Genomic DNA, 21,875 nt, shown 5'->3' with positions numbered 1-21,875 from the left:
ATTAAAGAAGTTCCTCCCAAGGATTTTAGCCAACCTGCATAAACTCAAACCACGTAAGTTTTCCTGAGAGTTGTAGAAATGTGACTTTAAGTACCAAAATGTGTTGTTTTTATTCTATCAATTTTAAATGGAAAACATTCTTCAACATAGAATAATCTTCCCTGACTTCTCAAGCATAGTACACTGAATATAGTTGAAATCTGGTATTATTCAAACGTACTCTAAGACAACGACAATTTCAAAGGCTATTGACAGTGGCAATCACTACATTCTAGGGTTTTCACTGTTATGCTTATGGTATCCTTTGCATGTGTCCTACTGTTTTCCTCTTACTTTTAGGATGTCAAGCTAACACTTCCGTTTTTTGTCCATGTGGTTCCTTGTATTCTAATTTAATACTTGTCATCTGGTCTGGGTTTGGAAAGAAGATGGGGAGTTTATTAGAAGTGTGTGTAATATAAGAGTAAAAGGGTTCTGGGGGAGGACCAGGAGGCCTGCTCCACCAAAAAAGCTGTAATTTTTTTGTCCTATCTATTTTGGCTGTTCTAGGACTGACTTCTTTATTTCTTGGTTCTCTGCATCATCCTAGAAGGATGCTATAATCAGGGAGCCAAATCTGGAAAGGTAGTATGTTAGGTGTATACTTTTGGTTTAAGCAATTAATAAAATATTTTAACTAAGAATTTTTTTAATCTACGCCATGTTATTGGTTATTGGTTTCAGAACCCATTTTCCCTAATTTAGTTGATGCTTCTCAATAGAAACAACGATTAAACACAACACATACAAAGTAAAAACTATGAATGTGAACTTCACATGCGTACTCTCAGAATACATGATACCTTGATATGTGAGTGTGTGATGAAACTCTGATGCAACAACTGTGTTTGAACACCGACTGCTTGTGAACCTAAAAGCCAGAAATGGTCACAGCTACCTGAGGACAGAAAAGGCACACATACTATGAAAAAAAATGTACAAGTCTCAAGGAAGTGCAAGGTTAAAATGATAACGACCAAAGCGACTTGACCTGGTATTGAACCTGTCCCTTTACCTTTCCAAGAACATACCTGCTCCAGTCAAACTAAAACTTGTCTTCAGGCTCAACAGTGATCATTTCTTCAAAGTCTCTTTGTCATGCTCATTTGCACTGTTCCAGATTTTGGGTGTTATTATAGGTGCTGTCTGCCCATATCCCTTCTGAGTTACAGAGGCCACAATAATAAAATATTTGTAAATGCCCTGGCAACAAGTCAGAGACCTAGGTTCCAGTATTGGATCTACCACATATCAGCTACTAACCTTGCTCAAATTACTTAACTTCTTGAAATCTCAGTTTCTTCATCTGAAAAATGGGAAAATAAAATACCCTCCAGTGTTTTCAAGGATCAAATGAAATACTCTTTTCAGCATGTAACATTATACCTAGCATGCAGGAAAAGCTAAGTGTACAGCTGAGATTCAGAGTCAGTCAGCCCGGACCCAGGGTCCATGCTCACAACAACTAACCTAAGTGTCACACGCATTTGTACATTCTGACATTCCTTTCTGAAAGGAACAACATCAGATTTGTCTCTGCTTATTTCTGATACTTTTCTGGGCAAACAAAGCCATTCTCCATTGAAATTCTAAATTCCAAGGGCCTGTTACCCTTTCCAATATGTCATCTACTGAAAACTTAAGGAACGGGTTTTCTACTCTATTCCAACAAAAACAAAAACGTTAATTTAAACACCAGATGGTTGAGGACAAACCCCTGTAGAGTTTTGTTTCTTAGGTTCCCTAAGATGACACACACTCTTAATTAAAATCTCTTCAAGAATGTTCTCTCAAATAGAAGACACCTGCATGAACTAGATTGCATTTGTACATGTTTTTTGGCATATGTGTGTTTTTTATTGGCAGACACCACACACATATGTTAAGTTACAGAAAGCAGATTGTATTTCCTCACTTTACCTATGAGACTGTCATCCTAAACAAAATCAAGAGATTCATCAGAATGCAAGGTGACTACAGGAACCATCTGACCACTATTCTATCCAGAAAAAAAAAATGCTTCTAGGACCTGGAGTTTGCAAATTCTTGGCAGATCCACTGCTTCCTGAATTTAGATATGGAACACTTGGGAGGGCCATTTAAATCAAGGGACACCACAGTCACAGAAGGCCACTGGCTATATATGCTACTGCATTTGTGTGATTAATGGACAAAGGACACACTGTTAAATACAAGCCTAGAAAGAACTCTTCTCCCTCACCCTTAAATTAACCCTCTACGGACAAATATAAATGTCCAAAAGGAAAAGAACAGCTTCCTTCATGGAATAATTAAAGGGTACTCTTCTCTGACCACCATAAAACATAGTGATTCGGGTTAAAATAAGGTGACAAGAAACTAATTATGCTTTAGCACTTATAACACTTAAAGTGATTAGAATGTCAAGTCATTTCCAAAATGGAGAGAGAAGCAGGATGACTACAGTAATAAATATTGAGGCCTCGCACGTCTGTGCATGTGCACTACAAAGTACTCTGTAGAGATTCCTTTTATATTTCTCTGCAAATAAATATTATTGAAGGAGAATCTTTGGTGCTAAAAATTAGAAGCTTTTCATTCAAAAGAATCACTTCCCATTTACATCATTTGTTCGGGTATTTGAGCTTAGATTTAATTTAGAAATTGACTCTGTATGTAACTTGATTTAGTAGAATCATAATATTTTAATTGGTTCATGGATGTTGGCATATATCATAATTGGAAACATGAAACTCAAGATGCCAAGAATGTCTTTTAAGGATCACCATGTGATGGTAAAGGCTCATATCTAGAACTCTCTCAAGATGTAAAGTGTTAAGTTACTGAACTGTTACCAGAAACTTGGTTCATATTTTAAGCTCTGATGTATTTACATGGTTTACTGAACAATTTAGATGTGTAAAAATTTGCCATAATACACCAAATTACAAAATGCATTAACAAATTACTACAATACCAACAGACTGTGCCAAGGAATATGTTAGTAGTCTAAATCAAGAGAATTTTCAGGAGTAATCTCATCTCACTAGCAGAGATCAGGCTGCCTGTATTAGTTATCTACTGCTGTATAGCAAACTACCCTGAAAATTTAGCGACTTAAAACAACAAACACTTATTATCGCACAGTTTATGTGGGTAAAGAATTTGAGAGTGGCTTAGCTGGTGGGTCTGACTCAGAGTCAAGGTCACTGTCACCTGAAGGCGGCTGGGAAGGAGTATCTGCTTCCAAGATGGTTCACTCACATGTCTGTTGGGAGGAGGTCTCAGTTCCTCACCCTGTGGGCCTCTATATAAACTGCTGAGTGACCTCATGACCCAGCAGCTGGCTTCCCCCAGAGCAAGTAATGAAAAGAGAGCAAAGGGGAAGCAAAATATCTTTTATAACCTGGTCACACCATCACTTCCGTCATGTTCTATGCATCAGAAGGGAGTCACTAAGTCCAGTCCATGCTCAGTGGCAAGGGATTTCAGCTCCACCTTTTGAAGGGAGAACTAACTGATGAAGAGTCATAGATATATTTTAAAATTAGCACATGTAACATTAAAATCTGGTGCACAAAAATACATACTATATTAGTGGGTAGAGATGGAGAAGAGTATTTCTGGAAGAGGGAAGGGCAAAAGCAAAGATTTAAAGGTAGAAAATAGCAGCATGTCACACCTAGAAAGGCAGATGCTGAATGAGGTCAGTGCTTCTGCAGCACTCGTAGATGGCAAAGGTGCAAAGGTTCGTAATCATAAAAGGATGATATGGTCTGTCATCATTCCGGCAAGTGGCTGGAGGAATACTGAAGAAAGCAGAATTGTTACGCAGCAAGATGAGTTAAAGGGACTGTTGCAATTAACCATGAAAAGTAGGGAGCAGCACATGAGCGGTAGCAATGGAGAGAATTAGGAGGAAGTATGCATGGCAGAAATCCAAAACTCAGTGTCTGGTAACAAAACTGGAGACATGAGAGAGGGATGAATCATATGTGATTCCAAGGCATCGAAACCTTGGTGACTAAGAAAGTGATGATGCCTTTCACAGAGAGAGGAAACAGGAGAAAAAGTTGAGCGAGCTTCATAAACTTTTAGCTACTACTTTGGACATATTACATTTGAAAGTCCAGTGGGCCATATGGGTAAAGATGTTGGACTGTCAGCTAGAATTAAAGGCCAGCATTCAGAAGACAGGCCACATGAGAGTTGTAAATAGTAGTGGCTGAAGGCGTGGGCATGGAAAGCAGTACTAAGGAAGAAAATGCAGAGAAAGAAAAGATCCAAGGATAAACATCTTTTTTTCTCCCCGAAGCCCTAGTACGTAGTTGTATATCCTAATTGTAAGTCATTCTAGTTCTTCTTGCGGGACGCCGCCTCAGCCTGGCCTGATGAGCGGTGCCAGGATCTGAACCACCGAAACCCTGGGCCAGTGAATCAGAGCGTGTGAACTTAACCACTCAGCCCCGGGGCTGATCCCTAAAAATCTTTTGAAAGATTCATTTTCAGGAGATGGAAAGAGAGTTACGAAAGGACATTAAGAAACAATAGTGAGAAGTACAGGAAAAGAATGAAGAGAAAGAAATATCATAGAAAACAACGGTAAGAGAATTAAAAGCGAACACTACTTCAGAGAAGCGGGAAACTGGAGGTCATTAAAAGGTCGCTGGCATGTCCTGACCACGTGGACAACAGTGGCCTAGGAGGCCCCAGGTTAGAAGAGGAATGGAGGAAAAATCCAGACTGCAGGGTTGGGAGGAAAGAGAAATAAGGAAGTAGAGACACTTGATGGAAACTATTTCTTAAAGGAAGCATAATGGCTAAAAAGGAAGAAGTAAAGAACTGTAGCAAGAGACGACAGCCGGATGGAGGCAAGAAACTCACTCAGAGGGGCGTCCTATAGGAAAGCAGAAAAGAAATAACCATAAATGCAACTTAAAGGTATAAACATCAAAGTGATAGAATTGTAGAGACGAGTCAGGATCACAGATTTTTTTTTTCTTGGAAGAAAACAGATCAGAAGAGATGGTAGCCGAAATTAGACTTTTGAGGTAGAAAAGCGGGAAGTTTTAAAGAATTCTTCTGGGCAGTCCTCAGTCAGAAAGGATGCATCAGGGATTTATGAGTGAAGCAGTCCTTTGCATTTGAGGAGAACAAAGATGTTCAATTCAGTTTTAAATGTTAAGTCACATTATAAACCTGTGTAATTTGTAAAATTGTTCTTATCACTGTTTCTTCTCATTAATAGGATTACATGAGATGAATATATTGTTACACAGGTTATAACAATCTCCTGCTGTTTCTTCAGCAGTAACCAGGAAAAAAAAAAAATTGTGGACTTTCTCTACTTCTGGGGTTGAGGGGAGAATTTCACACTTGTAACGGAGGAGTATATTCTTTGGGTCACATTTCCTGAAGTGTTATTTTTAAATAGTTCTTTGGGCTCTCAGTTTCTTTGATGTCACCCTTAAAAATAAAACAGTGTGGACATACACTTGAATGTGAAACTAAGCTCTGGGAAATCTGTGACTTTGAGCCCCAGGGATTTTGCTACTGTGAAACTATGTAAATAAATCCTAAAAACTGTTGATTCAACCGGAATCAGTCTGCTTTTACAAAAATATAAGAAAGCAGCTGACATGACAATCTTTTTTTTTTTTTTAAATTGGCACCGATGCTAACATCTGTTGCCAATCTTCTTTTTCTTTTTCTTCTTCTTCTTCTTCTCCCCAAAGCCCCCCAGTTCATAGTTGTATATTCTAGTTGCAGGTCCTGCTGGTTGTGCTATGTGGGACGCCGCCTCAACATGGCTTGATGAGCGGTGCCATGTCTCCACCCAGGATCTGAACCAGCGAAACCCTGGGCCACTGAAGTGGAGCACGAGAAGTTAACTGTGCGGCCACGGGGCTGGGCCCAACAATCTTTTATTTTAGGAAGGAGCTGCACGGTTTTCCAAATTGGATTGTTAACTGAAATAAACAATTTGAAATGTAACTTAGAAAGAGAAAAAGGTTGATGTACTTGGCTCTATTAATACATTTATTGTTTGAATGTGGCAAATGTTTTTTGAAAAAAGATGAAATGAACACATGCTCAAAAAATTAGCATTCCGGGGGCTGGCCCCGTGGCCGAGTGGTTAAGTTCGCGCGCTCTGCTGCAGGCAGCCCAGTGTTTCGTTGGTTCGAATTCTGGGCGTGGACATGGCACTGCTCGTCAGACCACGCTGAGGCAGCGTCCCACATGCCACAACTAGAAGAACCCACAACGAAGAATACACAACTATGTACCGGGGGGCTTTGGGGAGAAAAAGGAAAAAATAAAATCTTTAAAAAAAAAAAAGTTAGCATTCCACTTTCCCAAATATACGTATTCTCTAGAATATAACTGTGAAGAATATAAGGCTGTAACATTCTTACATTTGGTTTCATATGGGGCTGTTCATTTTCATCTTCATGTTTTGAATAGAGTATGGCATTATAAACTTTTGTTTAAAATATTAAATTAAACAGAAATAGTTAAAATATAAAAGTTATATATATAAATGAAGTTTACATGTAAACTTTACTACTATATTATAAATAGCTGTATATGATATTTATAATGCCATTTTAAAAAAGACACATACAGAGTTAATTTTTTAAGGCTTTAAACCTAGAGGCACTTAATCCCTATTAAATTTCACATAGAGTTAAACATTTGTAAGTGTGTTTCAAGGACCTGAGGAATTTACAAGTCTGTACATATATCCTCATTATACATGAACATCTACCCTCACATAGACAGGATATCGGAACATAAGCATACACTCACATGTATACTATTTGTAAGTGGTATTTTAAACACAAGAGTTTATCATTTGTAACTTAGACAAAACTTCATGGGGATAATGGTTGAAATAATGAGTTTCACGAGGTGCAGTACACGGAGAAATGTTGGAAAAGTAATGCATCAGAAGGAAAAGTAAAATACAGGATGGTTTCTATCCATAAAAATGTTGAAAATGCTCAAAATAACAGTAAAATAAAAATAGCCTTTAACTGACTCACTGAAGGAGCAATATCTATGTTTCAGTACTAGACATACATTTAAAGAAAATTTTTCTAAACATTAAAATAGTCATAGCTTATAATTTCCTTGTATTGTAAACTCCTTTAATACATATCTAACATATGTATAATTTTTTGCTTAAATTCACATGAAGATTTTCTGATATTTAATCATACTAATTCATTCAAAATAAAATGAAAGGGACTCCTCTAACACAAGACAATGATAGCTTGTATTAGATCAACTCTCCTACGGGAAAGAATGGTGAGGGCTGGAAAACAAAAATAAAGGCAGCCAGGATTTGTGGGGCCAAGATCACAGACAAGGAGAAACAATGAGGTAAGCCAAATTTTTCCTGCCACTTTTTTACCTAGCATTTTTTACAGCTGCCAGTTGACAGAGCAAGGCACTGAGCCCAACAGTAAGCTGGGCTGAAGAGTTTGCAGCAATCTCAGAAGGATGAAGAAAATAAAAACTGGAGTCCTGTACCACCAAGGCAAAAGGGACTTGAAAGCCCCTAATCACAGAGAAAAGGCAATCACAATAAAGGGAACTCAAGATTCTATGCAGTTATTGCTCTTAAGACATTTGCCAAATCCTAAACTGCTCACTGAGTAAAAGGACAAGAAACCAAACAGAAGGAAGTTGTTAAGAGGGTAAAAAGCTTAAGAAAGCTTTTGGTAATCACATTGGGAAGATAAAAATTGGAGTTCAGATTCTTCCAAGAAAAAGAGGCTCCTGTAAACACCTCCAGTGCTTAAAGGAAACCCCAGAAGAGTGACCTGAGGGATTAGTGAAAACTGGAGATCGATCACTGTTCTGAAAGACTCATCTCAGCCTCATGTATCTCAACCCCCGGGTGGAATAAGGTGACCCACCCTTACTTCAACTGTCAACACAAAGAAATCTAACCCTCTCTAAAGGAGATTACCTCTGCAGCTTTTCACACTAAATATCCAGATTCAATCAAAAAATCCCAAGCATGTGAGGGGACAGAATCGAATGATCAATCACCAAGAGAGAAAAAACAGACAACAGAAACAGACCTACAGGTGATCCAGATACGGGTGTTATCAGAAATAGACTTTAAAATAACTGTTATTGAGGCATTTAAGAATTATGACTGAAAAATACCAATACTAAAATTAAGAACTCAACAGAAGAGTCAACTGAAGAAAGGATTAGTGACTTAAAGATAGCCACGTAAAAAATATCCAGAATGAAGTAGAGAGAGAGAAGATCACAGAAAATACAAAAATGAATATGAAATATAAATGGGATGTGTTTAAATAAACAAAGATGTATATCACACCTGTAATTAGAATTCTTAGGAGAAGAGGAGAAATAGAACAAGGCAGAAGCAACATTTGAAGAGATGGTAGCTGAGATATTTCCAAAACAGCAGAAAGACAGATTTGAGACACAAATTCAAGAAGCTCCACTATGCCAAGGAAAAGAACACTGAAAAATAAGTACTCACGTAGTCACATCATATTAAAGCTACTGAAATGACAGATGAAAAAAAAGGCTTAAAAAGCAGACATAGAAAAAATGATATATTATCTTTAAATAAGCAGCAACACAAGTCAGCTGACTTTACAATTGAAACGACAGAGTTTGCTTAAAAAAAAATTCTATAGCAAGTACTGTTCACATTTCATGCCATATTCAACAGTGTAATGGAAGATCTAACAAGGAAGGAAGGAATCAAAAGGGAGAGCTTTTGATTAGTAAGGTAATCAAAAAATACAAAAGTTATATGGATTGAAAAAGACAAAATAAAACTAGCATTATTTATAGAAAATTCCAAATAATCTACATATAAACTACTGGAATTAATAAGTGAATTTACCAAGTTATTTGAGACAAGGCCAAAATGTAAAAAGTAGATTGTATTTCTATATACTAGCAAAGAAGAAATAAAAAACTCAGTACAAAAAATTTTTAAAATATTATTTACAAGATCAAAAATAATAAGTATCGGGGGCCGGCCCAGTGGTGTAGTGGTTGAGTTCAATGTGCTCCACTTTGGTAGCCCAGGTTCGTGGGTTTAGATCATGGGCATGGACCTACACCACTCATTGGCCACACGGTGGTGGTGAACCACGTATAAATTAGAGAAGACTGGCACGCATGTTAGCTCAGGGCTAACATTCCTCAGCAAAAAACAAACAAAAAAAAATCAGAAATAAATCAAACACATAACATGTAAGACCTACATACAGAAAACTACAAAATCTCACTAGGAAAAACTAATCATAAGTAAATAAATAGAGGAATATACTTTGTCCATGGATCAGAAGATTTACTAATTATAAAGTTTACTTCTGTTCAAACTGTTCTATAGATGCAATATGATCCCAATCAAAATCTCAGATTTTCTTTTTTTTTGGAAACTGAGAAGATTATTCTAAAATTCTTAAAGAAAAACAAAGGATTTAGAATAACCACAACAATACTGAAGAAGAACAAACCAGGGGACTTACACTAGTAAACAGAGAGGCTTACTCTAAAGCTATAATAACTAAAACACTGTGGTCCTGGAACAGGAGAAAAAACAGATCAATGGAACAAAACGTAGCCTAGGAATACATTAATATATAAGTGGTCCCTTCAGTTGTGACAACAGTGGCACTGCAGTACATCTTCAAAGGGATGACGTTTCAATAAATGGTGCTGGGTCAACCAGGTATTCATACGAAAATTAAAATGGACCCTGACCTCATATCATACACATAAATCAATACCAGAAGGATTTGTAAACCCGAATATGAAAGATAAAATAAAACTTCTAAAAGCTAATAAAGAGAACACCTTCTTGATCTTATGGTAGGCAAATATTTCTTCCAAGAAACCCCAAAATAGTTAACCTTAAAATAAAAGATAAAAAAATTGGGCCACATTAAAATTAAGGACTTCTGTTTACCAAAAAAAATACCAATATTAGGGTGAAAAAAGCCACAGAAGATATTTGCAATACATGTATCTGACAAAGAATTCACATTCTGCATAGAAAATTCTTACAAATCAATTAAAAAAAAAAGCCTAGTTTAAAAAAAAGAGGGCTGGCCCCATGGCCTAGTTGTTAAGTTTGGCGTGGTCCACTTTGGCAGCCCAGGCTCAGTTTCTGGGTGTGGACCTACACCACTCGTTAGTGGCCATGCTGTGGTGGTGACCCACATACAAAATAGGGGAAGATTGGCACAGATGCTAACTCAGGAAGACTGGCAACAGATGTTAGCTCAGGGTGAATCTTCCTCAGGAAAAAAGAAAAAGAGAGAGAGAAAAAAATAAGAATGAGTAAAGAATCCTGGGCCCTAAGACAGAATGAAGAATATATCTCATCTAAAATTAAAGGACAAATATAAAGGTGACAATATCATAGGGGGCAACTGATCAAAGTCTGGCAAGGGATTTGATCAGAGCTCAAGCAAATAAAACTTAAGGTGGATTTTAAAAGATGAATGGGAGGCAAAGACTATGGGAAAGGATGCTCCAAGTAGGGTAATAATCATGTACAAAATTAGGAAGGAATAAGCTACCATGGAAAGCCCAGAGAATGCAACTCAGTAGATGGGAGAATAAGGACACTGGAGGGAGGTGGGAAGAGATAAAGCCCAGAGGTGGGGACGCACCCAGAGCCTCCTTTCAACGTGAAGAGCCTCATACACACCATGCTATTGAATTGGATTCTACCCGGTCAATAATCAAGAATCTAATGTAACAGCACCTGCACAAACACATTGTGAGAATTCAGCTGGTCTGCACGGTACCAGAATGGAATGGTCTGGCAGAGGCAACAGTGACGGTTAAGGGCTCTGTCTGGGCCCACGGCTGGGCTCAAGTACCAGTGCTGCTATTTCTTCCTCCTAAATCTTAGTATAAATTATTTAACGGCCGTTCTTCACCTCTGAAAGGAGGCAACAGAAGGACCCATCTTAGAGCTGCTGTGAATAAAAATGTAATTCAAATAAAGAGCTTAGAATACTGCCTGGCACATACCACTCGATAAGTGCTAGATATTATTAAAGTCATTAACAAATTAAGTTCTTCGCAGTAGAGAAGCAATCCTATATAAAAGAATCTTGGAACGGAAATCGAGATGCCTGAATACTACCTATCCTGACAGTTACTGAGCAGTTGGGTGACTTTGGACTCTTGGACTTTCTCAATTTCCAGCTGCTCACTTGTAAAAAGACTATATGGTCACAAATCTAGATCATTTTTTATTTTTTTTCAGTAACTGCTCGAGAATTTCAGCAGGCTTGAATGTGACCACTATGACTTACTGATTTTTTTTCATGATTATAGATTTTCCAGGAGCACATATTGGATTGATATTTAGCCAAATGGCAATGTTTTTGCCGTTCATGTTTATTTACTTGTTTAAAATATTTGTTTGAATTCTTGGAGGGAAAAATCAAAATGTGATTATTAATAAGAAATTAATACAGCCCAAAGGAAAGTCTTAGTTTGTGAAAGAAAATGTACAGTTACTGATTTTTCTGCTTTTAAAGCTTTGAGAGTCAACTAATCATTGAGTGGCTCATGATTACGCAAACACAGTTATGAGGCTTTCTTCTTTTCTAAAGGAATCTTAGCACGAGACTCTCATCATATCAGCACTGGGGTACCAAGGGGTGGGAGGAGCGGCAGGGCTGGGTGCAGGCAGCAGAGTCTGCCCTTACGAGGAGGAGCATTTTATCACTGATACTATTTACAATTCCCAACACGCAGTGTAATAAAAAGCAGACTGCCTTTTAGTCAATCTTATTATTGTTTTTAAATTCCCTAGAGACAAGGAACTTCCTTATTACCTGCACCCAGGGCAGGCAGCTCCCACTGCCCCGCTGTTTTGTTATGCCATTGCTTATCAGTACAGGAAATCAATTATTTTATTATGGGAAAAGTCCTAAGTGAAAAAAGCAGGAGGCAAATTTTTATACCTAATCCCAAGCAAGATCTCAAGTATATTACATAAAAATATTCTATTTCAGAGATCTACAAAAGGTATTAAAATGCATAGACACGAGTGCACACGTACTTCTCTATCCATCTATCTATCTTACAGGGAAGAAAATTTATAAATTTTATTTTCTTAATCTTTTCCTGTATTTTTTTTCATATTTTCTATAAGGAATAGATGTAGTCTGATAAGAAAAAATAAACCTTTATTATATATATGTCTTGAACTAGTAAGCTGTGTCGGTCAATAAATATTTTCAAGGTATTTTATCTATATTGAAATTTTTCTACTTTGAAACTTCAGGAAGTGTCTCTATAATACTCTGATACCTAAAGAGTAAAAAGGTGGGAAAAAGAATCCAGACCCTCCCTAATATAAAGGTCACTCACAGGATGTTCAACCACCCATAGCATTTTATCTATATATCTCTATGAATCTTTTAGCACAGCCTCCAGATATTAGACATCAAAGCATGAAGTGTTTCTTTTTCCACTTGTATGATCTAACAGAATACCTTGCACATAGTAGGGATTCAAAAGTATATATAGAATGAAACTATGTGTATAGAGTTGAAAGTTTTTGTACAGAAATAAACCTTATTGAATTAAAATTAGATAATTAAAACATTTTAAAAATAGCTTTAAGACCCAAAAAATCAGCTTCCTTAAGATATAGAATTAAGTAGTTACATTTTTCTATTCTGGCAGGAAATTGAAGGTTTATTCTCACTTCAAGAAGACATCCATTTGATATTGAATTTTAGTTGGCTCCAGGCTATTGTTAGCCTTTTGGTGAGCATTATCCCAACCTATGTTACAGCCGCTTTATATTTTCCTCTATGTTTTAAGTAACAACAAAATGTCAATATGTCCAAGATCAGGTTTGATGGCATCACTGACTTACTTAAAAACATTCCATCACTTCCCACCATCCACATTCACAAAGCTGGACTGAAGGACCTCCATAATTTGATCTCTGTCTATCTCTCTCACCAAACCCTGCCTTCCTTTTTTTCACCCCTACGCGCCCTACATTCCCTGTTGTCTGAAAATGCCAAGCTCTCCACCATCCATCTTAGAGTCCTCAAAATAGGTTCACCCACACAACCTACAAAAAAAGTGACCTCTCAAGTGACATCTTCCCAGTTCCTTATTGTCTCTTTCATTCACCTGACTCAGCAAATGGGAGTTGCTTAATAATTGCCTTTGGGAGGTTCTACTTCTCAGCAGGTTATACAATCTCCTGTTTTATTTGGTCCTGGGTCAGCCTCCAGTCATTCTTCTTATCTCACACTCTGTATGTACCCAGTTCTTTGTATCTGAATCTTATCCAAGTTACTTCCAATGCCACCCCTCACCTACGCCCGCAGGATCAGGACTGCTCTCCAAGCAGTCACTCTGGGTTCAGATTCCACAGTGAATCCCAATCTCTACTTAGACACGTCTGTAGGTCTTGGTGGCCATGCTGTGGACAACCATCCCAGGGCTGTGGTGAAAATAACTTAAAGGCCTCTGTAACTTTGTCTCTGTGCCTGTTTCCTGATCCCAACTGTCTGATTCTGATGCCAGCTTCCAATGACAATACCATCATTCCAATTGCTTAGGTCAAAAACTTTGGAGTAACCTTTTATTACTCAACTTATTTCACACCCTACATTTTACTGTCTTCAAAATATATCCAAAATCGAACCATCACTCCTACCATCTTGACCAAGTAAGACACCATCATCTCACACTTGAATTACTTCAATAGCCTCTGATATGTTTATTCTTAAGCCCCTATGGTCAATTTTCAATACTGCAGCCAGAGGTATCCTTTTAAAATACAGCATATTGGAAATTGACCATTTCTCTCTTTTGCTCAAAATTCTCCAGTGGCTCCCCATTTTACACAGAGCATAGGCCAAGGTCCTTATAATGGCCCATGAGGACCTTCACAGTCTGGCCTCAATGTTACCTCTCTATTCCCTAATGTTAACTCACCTATTCATCTCCCCTTTGCTTTCTTGGGTCCAGAAACTGGCATTCTTCCCTTCCTCTAACAAACAAGAAGCCATATTCCTGCTCTAAAGCTTACCCCATATCTAGTCTGCTCTGCCCACAAATAGATGCATGGCTCATTTCCTGTTTCCTCAAATCTTGACTCCAGTGTCATTTTCTTGATGAGGCCTATTCTCCACCACTCTCAATCCTCCTTACCCAGCCTATTTTGTCTTTCTCCATAGCACTCCTCAATTATTATTCTTTTTATCTATCGCTCCCCATTTGTATATAAGCTACATTCAAGGCTGGGTTTCTTTGGCACTTTATTCTCTTATGTAGCCCCAGAATTTAGAATAATACCTGACATACAGTAGGCATTAAGTAAATATGTGCTGAATAAATAAATGAATGAATAGCCTGCCATACTTTTCACCTGTAAGGCTGGCCAAAGACTGACTGATCCCCCTCATAGTTGAACCCAGCAGAGGCCAAAGGAAAACTTCATTGTCTGACTGCCCTTCTCTCATTTCTTCGAATTTCCCCTATATCTGAACTCGGAGAGCCCATTTCTTTACAGTACCTCCTAATTTAGTCTGCATTCTAGGTCCTACACCTCAACTACTTATCATAACCTTCTGTTCATTCTAGGTATGTAACTTCTGACTTCTAATAGCAACCCCATAATGGCCTTCTACCTCGCCCATTTAGAAACCAGTGCTTCCGCAGCTCTACCAACTGGTCTCAAAGCTAGATCTTCCTGACCAGGTCTTCTAACACCTTCATTCAGGAATATACAGTCACTACTAATTTACAGTTATGATCATTTTGGATCACTGCCACTGACTAGAGTCATATCTATCACAAGAAAGCAGACTATTCATCAGTAAAATATGGATAATAAAAGTGCATATTTCATAGGGTGACTGTGAAGGTCAATTTAAGGTAATGCATGTAAGATGCTTAACACAGTGAATGAGACATAAGTGCTCAATAAATATTACCTGTTACCATTTCTAGATTACATAACATTAATCCATTGCTCAAAATCAGCTGCCAGTTCCAGTCCTGAGGATAAAAGCCAACCAATTTTCTCAAGATAATTTGAAGACTGACTAGTTAAAAGACATGAATAATTGATATAAAAGTATACACCACATGATCTGTGGCAACTATAGATGAGCAGGCAGAATCCTTTAAATAGAAAATATCAGTCTGGTGGTTCAGCCCTCATCATCTGAAAAAGGCTCTCACGGCAAACCTTCATTCCATTTTATGTCTCATTAGGAGGAGAGAGAAGTAAAGGAAAGTTATATCTTCTTAGTCTCATGAAAGTTAACTATTAATAAGATGCCTCAAAGCGTACCTGAGATCCTAAGCTGATCGTCTCATTCAGCTGCAGGCTACATTTTATTTATAACATTTTAAACAAGAATGCCTAGAGTCAACTTCTCTTCTCTTCTTCCAGGTTCCTTTCACTCACTATCGAATCACCGCTTGCCCACTTCTCCTCCGCAGTGTTATTTTTCTGTCTGGGCCCTAAAGGTATCTGAGTTTGTAAGACTGCTAAATTCTATCCCTATGGAATTTAGGTGTTATGTAGACGTTAGGAAAACTCAGTATTTTATGATCATAGTGTTTTATGATGACAATTAGCTTTGCCATTGCAAAAAACTACTAAAGGTGTGTTGTCAGAAAAATATTGTACATGTCAATAAGTAACTAAACAAGTCTTTGGTTTTTATACTAATCTTGTGAGAGGAAGGAAAATGAGTAAACAAAAATAATCATAAAAAATAAGCAGTCCACTTCAGAGATCCCAGAATACACAGAAATAAATTTTGCCCCATAGTCAATAACAGTCCCTCAAAGTTCAAAAGAAAGATGGTACACACCACATGCAGTCCCTACAGGAGTTCTCCAAGTTTATTCTGGCAAAAAAGAATTAAGGATCCCCAAGGGTAATAAGTGAGTAGAGAAAATGGTCTTAAAAAAGTGCTGTCCCTTGATCAGATAAATCATATGCACTTTGAAAGAACTCAAATTTTAAATTGTTTCTTTCTAAATATTAATAGAAGTACAGGTTAATATTATTGAGGCAGAGTTTCTGATAAATTTACTGTCTCCTACAAGCAATTCTGATTTTTCTCTTTAAAGCTAACCTCTTTCCCAAGTTGCCAATTTTCAAATAAAAATCTGTTAAAAACAAAAATCATGGGTGATCTTAGATTTTACCTGACAACACCCTGCCAGGTAAAGCATCTGAAACTCACAAATTACAGATGGCTTTACTGTACAAACATGTTAGAGATCGCATATAACGACTTTATTTTTTCAGATTTTTTGCTCCAACAAAGCATAAAATAGGACCTCTATCAGGAAAGCAGAGTTTTTTAAGCTAAGAAGACTAATTATGGTAGGCTTTAAATAATATTCCTTATCACTTTTTGAATTATATCAGAAATATTCAGTAAGTAATAATAGTTCATAAACTCAAGAGTTATTTAAACCAATTTTTGACACGAAATGGCAGGTCTATAATAAATATGAACTTTAAAAATTTACAAAACCTTGTTGTTCTTTTTCATAAATATGGAACCCTTGTATAATGCGTTTATTTAAAAATCTAATAAAATTATCACCTTTAAAATTCCGATGAATATGGAATGATTACTTTTTTCTCTCCGTCTGTGGAACATGTCCCTCTCTTTAGCTTTTCACCAGAGGTCTGTACCTTTTCAGACCCTCAGATCTTTAGATAAGTAAGATCTGAAGTAAGTATGGTTGAGAAGTTTTTCTTCAACACTTAACAGCTTCCTAAGAAAGAGGATACCTTTTTGCATATCCTGAATATAAAATACATATATCTAAGCTGTCTTCACAGGAGGGCTTATTTTCAAATATATGTACTTATGTTGAATCAATATTTTCCTGTTGTGAACCTTCTAAGCAATAACATTGGGAAAATGCTCTGTTGCTCTTCAACTAATGCAGTGTACATAATCATTATGATACTTCAGAAATGTGTTTAAGTCTTTTTGGGAATAGTCATTTCATAAACAGCTAATTATCCTAGCGGGCATTCCTAGTAAGATACTGTCTTGTTAGATAATGAACTTGGTCAGACGTAGTTCTTGTATTTAAAGAACAAAGGCCAAATCACAGTGATGCAAAAATACAGACTGCTGAATTTTTTGACAAAATAAAGGTCTGGAATAACACAGTAAGAGGAGGAGGGGAAGGAGGAAGCAAAGGAGGAGGAGGAGGAAGAGTCGTCTCCACACCACACATAGGGTATGAAATGTGTGGTAGGCGCCATGTTAGATATGTCAGCTATTTCACTCCATTCTCACAAGGACCCTATGGCGTATCAGCATCTCCAAGTTACAGATGAGAAAAATAAGGCTCAGAAAGGTTGTAGTATAACATCTAATACAAACAGCTATCTGAGCTGGGATTCAACCCAGCCCTAACTGACTCCAAGATTCAGAACCATCCTACCATACCATGAAGCCTCTTCAAAAAAGAACATTATTTAAATTGGGGCAATTAAAACAAAAAAAGAGGCTCCAGCTTTTTACCCATAAAAGTTATCAAGTCAATCAAGGAAGCCCAAAACTCCAGCTTGCAATAAGGTTAAAGAGTCCCTACATGGTATCTTCTTTCCTCTCTCCTCTCCCTTAAGTAACTATGTTAAAAATGATATTCTCAATATCATCAGGGTTATTGGGAGAGGTGGAGGAAGGGAGTGGGTGAATGAACTACGAAGAATGTGGGAATGTGTTATCTCTCTGCATAGCCCCAGGAGTTTGGCACAGGAAGAGTATTCCCATGCAGTCACAGCAGCAGTTAGGTTGGCGAATTCAGTGCAATTTTATGAAGATCTCTCTGTCCCTCTCTCTCTCTGACACACACATACACACATAAATATATATATTAACAAATAATGCATTTTATTTAAAGAAGAGGTGCTCAAATTAACATCACAAAAAAGTAATGTCATTAAATCTGTCTAAACAAAAGATACTTTCAGGAAGAAATTAATTTTGAGTCAAATTCCAAGAACGCAAGTATTCACAATGAGAGTTGGAATAGGGAGGGGGCAGAGAGGAAATTCTTACTAAAAATTGGGAATGTTAGGAGATGGATGATCCTAGCCTAATAAAGGCACTGATAAATACATAAATATCACTTAGCTGAGCAGGATATGCTGGCAAAGTAATGCAGATGGAAGTGACACATTATGACGCAATAAAAATTATTCATATAATGGACTAATTCAAGGAGTATAACACTGAAATAATCTTGAGTTGGTAAGCACTATTAAAGATCTGGATAGGAACATTAGATTTAAAAAACACTAAAAGGCTTTGCTTCATATCCTTCACTAAATAAAGATATGTGGGGAGGCGCAATGATTTATTCAGTCATCGCTAGCTAGTGGTAGAGGCCTGGTGATGAAGCCTCTCATCGAGTACTACCTTAATAATACCAGTTAAACCCCAACAAAAGCCCCCATCATCTGTTCACATTTCCAGTTGCAGCCATGGGGCTAACTGGTAGTTAATGTCTCTCTGTGTTACTAATAACTCCCTAGGCCATAACAGACACACCCAGGAACAATGACTCAGGGAGGAATCGAGACCTGAACTCAGGAGATGCAGTACAGATCACCTGGGGAACTGCTCTGCCCTAATTCTCACTAGACTTTTGCTTATGTGTCTGCTTGATGCCATATTTCACAAGAGTAAGATTCACATCTCACAGAAGCTAGACTAGAATTAGGAAGCTGAGATGCAAATACCATTCTGGTTAAACATTTGCATATTCAAAACTACCAGAAATTATAACTTTATGGATGTCTATCACCGAGTGGCTAGAAGAAAAAATACTTTAATGAAAGATGACTTTTTTAAATAATTAGAGAGGATACTTTCCTAAGAGGTGTTACAGTAATTAGGAATACATGCATATATCATCTTGGGAACACCTCTTGAGAGACAAATAATTACCTGGGAAAAGTCTTGCTAGATGCTATCAGACCTTATAAAGTTGACCCAAATGTAATTATGTCAATCACACAGTGAAAAATAGAAAGGGGTTGGAAAAAGAGCCAGTAAATAAAAATATGACTCTTCTAGGGCACAAGTCAGATGTTACCTGTAAATGGACTTTCCCAAAGGAAAATTCCTAAATAACAAAATAAGCAAACATAGAAAAGAAAAAAAGAAATCCTCTAAACAACTTCTAAGTGACAACTGGTAAAAATAAAATGAATAAATAAAAACAAATTTACGGATTTTTGAATACTATAAAGACTATATTCTGCTTATCAAAGCAGAATGATTCGAGACTGTATTACTTAAGATAGAAGCAAACGCATATAAATTAGTGAAATTCAAAAACAAAATATTTCCAGTAAAGACAGATAAGATATAGTATCATTTTTATTTACTCTCTCAAGGGACGGGAAAGTTAACTAGGTAGTTATGATCAGACTTCAAATGTTTGGACTTCTAAGAAAATTGCTTTTGGGTTCTTTTCATTATTTTAGGATTTTTCCATTATATGACCTTTATTTTTGTAAGTATCTTATCTCAAGTGCAAACAGAATAGGGAAATGGATTTAAATTCTGCTCTGAGATGGCCTCCTGGGTTCTGCTCTGCTGGTTCTTAGTCCTGCTTCTTTGGCCTCACATCTCCAGAGTTTTGGAATCATAATTCTGATTACTGAAAGAATCTCCCTGAGAAATCTGGAGGCAAGAAACTTTATTCTATCCCTTAAAATATACATGATTCAAACACTTGATGAAAAAAAGATCAACCTCTTTATAATGCCACGATGATTCATTGAGAGTTACCAATAAAGAAAATCTGTCTTCTGAAAATGGTTCCAAAACAGAAAGTTTACCCTGATAACTAATAGGCCTCCATTGCTTCTGAAGGATTATAAGAATCTGATTTATCTGCTGAGTCAATGATAGTCAGGAAAACCATGCTTACTGTCTAAAAAGCAAAGTGTTCCGAGAAGCTTTTATTTCCTAATAATATTTGCTCTTCGTATTTTAAAATTTTTCACAGGACCATGTCTGGTTATGGGCTAAATAGTCTAAAATTTTGTAAAAATTGGGTTAATAACTTTTTCTTTTCTGGAGTACTGGATCCTTCAAAAATCTTTAAATAAACATAGTGACATAAGAAGAAATTTCCAAAACACTTGAGAAATACATATTCCATCCACATACAGCCCATTTGACCTCAATATTTACTGTATATGGGTAGAAACTAATGCATTCTCCAATGCTTTTGGGGGAAAAAACCACTAAGCTATCTGTCATGACTTACATTCAATCGCAATATTCTCAATTTACAAAGTTCAACTAATTCTCTTTCCTTGAATTCAGCTTGGATATGTATATACAGATTGAATAAAGGTAAAAGTCTCTTTCTTATTTTATGCAACGTTGAAGAGAAGCACAACATTACATCATGGTTTTACAGTATGGACTTCAAGTTCCTCAGCTTGCTAATGCCAGTGGGAGTTCCCAGCAGACAACGACCAGGCAGAGGATATTGCTTTTAGAAGCTCAGGAAATAAATGGCTGCTACATTAGAAAGAAAAACACATCAGGTCGTCATGACTAATGTTCAGTTTCCAGTTGAGTGCTGGCCCAAGAACTAATGATATCTCCTGAATTTCATTTCACATCACAGAAAAGCAATGCTCCAGAGGAAACGAGCTGTGTGTCGGGTGATGAATTCATAACTACTAAGTTTACCATAATAATAACATTACTCTTCACTGATGTAGTTTTCAATTTTGAGATAACATTTGTGATTCAAAAACATATTGTCTCCCAAACAGAAATTAGCAAATGTTAGTACTTGATATTTGTTATTTTACCTTTACAAGGACTCATCTATCTTCTTGACTTTTGTTCTGCTGTTTTACAGAATATAATTGCATAATGTGTTCAGAAAGCATCGGATAGTACAGTTTTAAAAATACTCATGGTTCAATTCGGGAAATTGAACTGACAGTTCAATTCATTCAATAAAGTTTGCATACCTACCGTGTACCTGATTCTATAGCTGATTTTTAACAACTGGAATAGATTCGTACTTTCTTTAATATAATCCTGCTAAAGGAGTTAAGAGCTAAAAACTCAGGTTATTTGAGCTCAAAAGGCTTGGGGAAAAAAAATCACCTTATTTTTGCAAAAGCCTACATTTGACATTAGCCTCAGAACACTGTGTCTTCCTGACAGGACGGCGAAGCTTTTAGTTGCCTATCTCGCAAACTACCATGTTGCTATGGATTTCAAGGGCCTTATATTTCCTGTACTTCATAAAAGTATGCTTTTCAAGCATTTCTGTGTCTTGTTGACGCAGAAGAAATCAATGCTATGTATGTGCGCATCCTCAGGTCCCTTTTAGACGTAAATTTCTATATTGCATAATATCAGTAACTAAGAAATAGACACTTTCAGTCAAAAATCATAACTTTTTGTCCACACATTTTAAAACCTTAGGTTGAGCTCAACCAAGAGCTTAGGAAATTGGGTTGTAGTCTCCACAGAGCCCCTCCTGCTGCTGAGCGCACAGAAAACTCTCAATACCTTTCATTTGATTGATTAAAAGAAAATTTCTACAGTTACAGCTAAGCTCCAAAATAGGATTTCTGAGATTTACAAGCCAATATAAATATTTAATAAAGAACAGTGAGGCCCTAAAATGTTAAGCACCTCAGGACCTTACTTGAGAATTTTACACTGTTATGCCTAATTTTACACTGTTCCCACAAAACTCAGGAAATAAATAAATCTATGGTTTATTTAGTAGCATAAACTATATGCAGAGCAAGA

General features: G+C 36.9%; 1 protein-coding gene across 6 annotated transcripts in view; it reads right to left on the bottom strand.

Annotated features, from left to right (window-relative positions):
- The window catches only part of FAM83B (family with sequence similarity 83 member B), an 82,150-nt gene that overhangs the window by 42,871 nt on the left and 17,404 nt on the right, over positions 1 to 21,875 (bottom strand). The window lies entirely within an intron of this gene.

This window comes from Equus caballus, chromosome 20 (assembly GCF_041296265.1).
Source record: "Equus caballus isolate H_3958 breed thoroughbred chromosome 20, TB-T2T, whole genome shotgun sequence".
Taxonomy (NCBI): Eukaryota; Metazoa; Chordata; class Mammalia; order Perissodactyla; family Equidae; genus Equus; species Equus caballus.
This window is presented reverse-complemented; position numbering and strand designations above follow the sequence as displayed.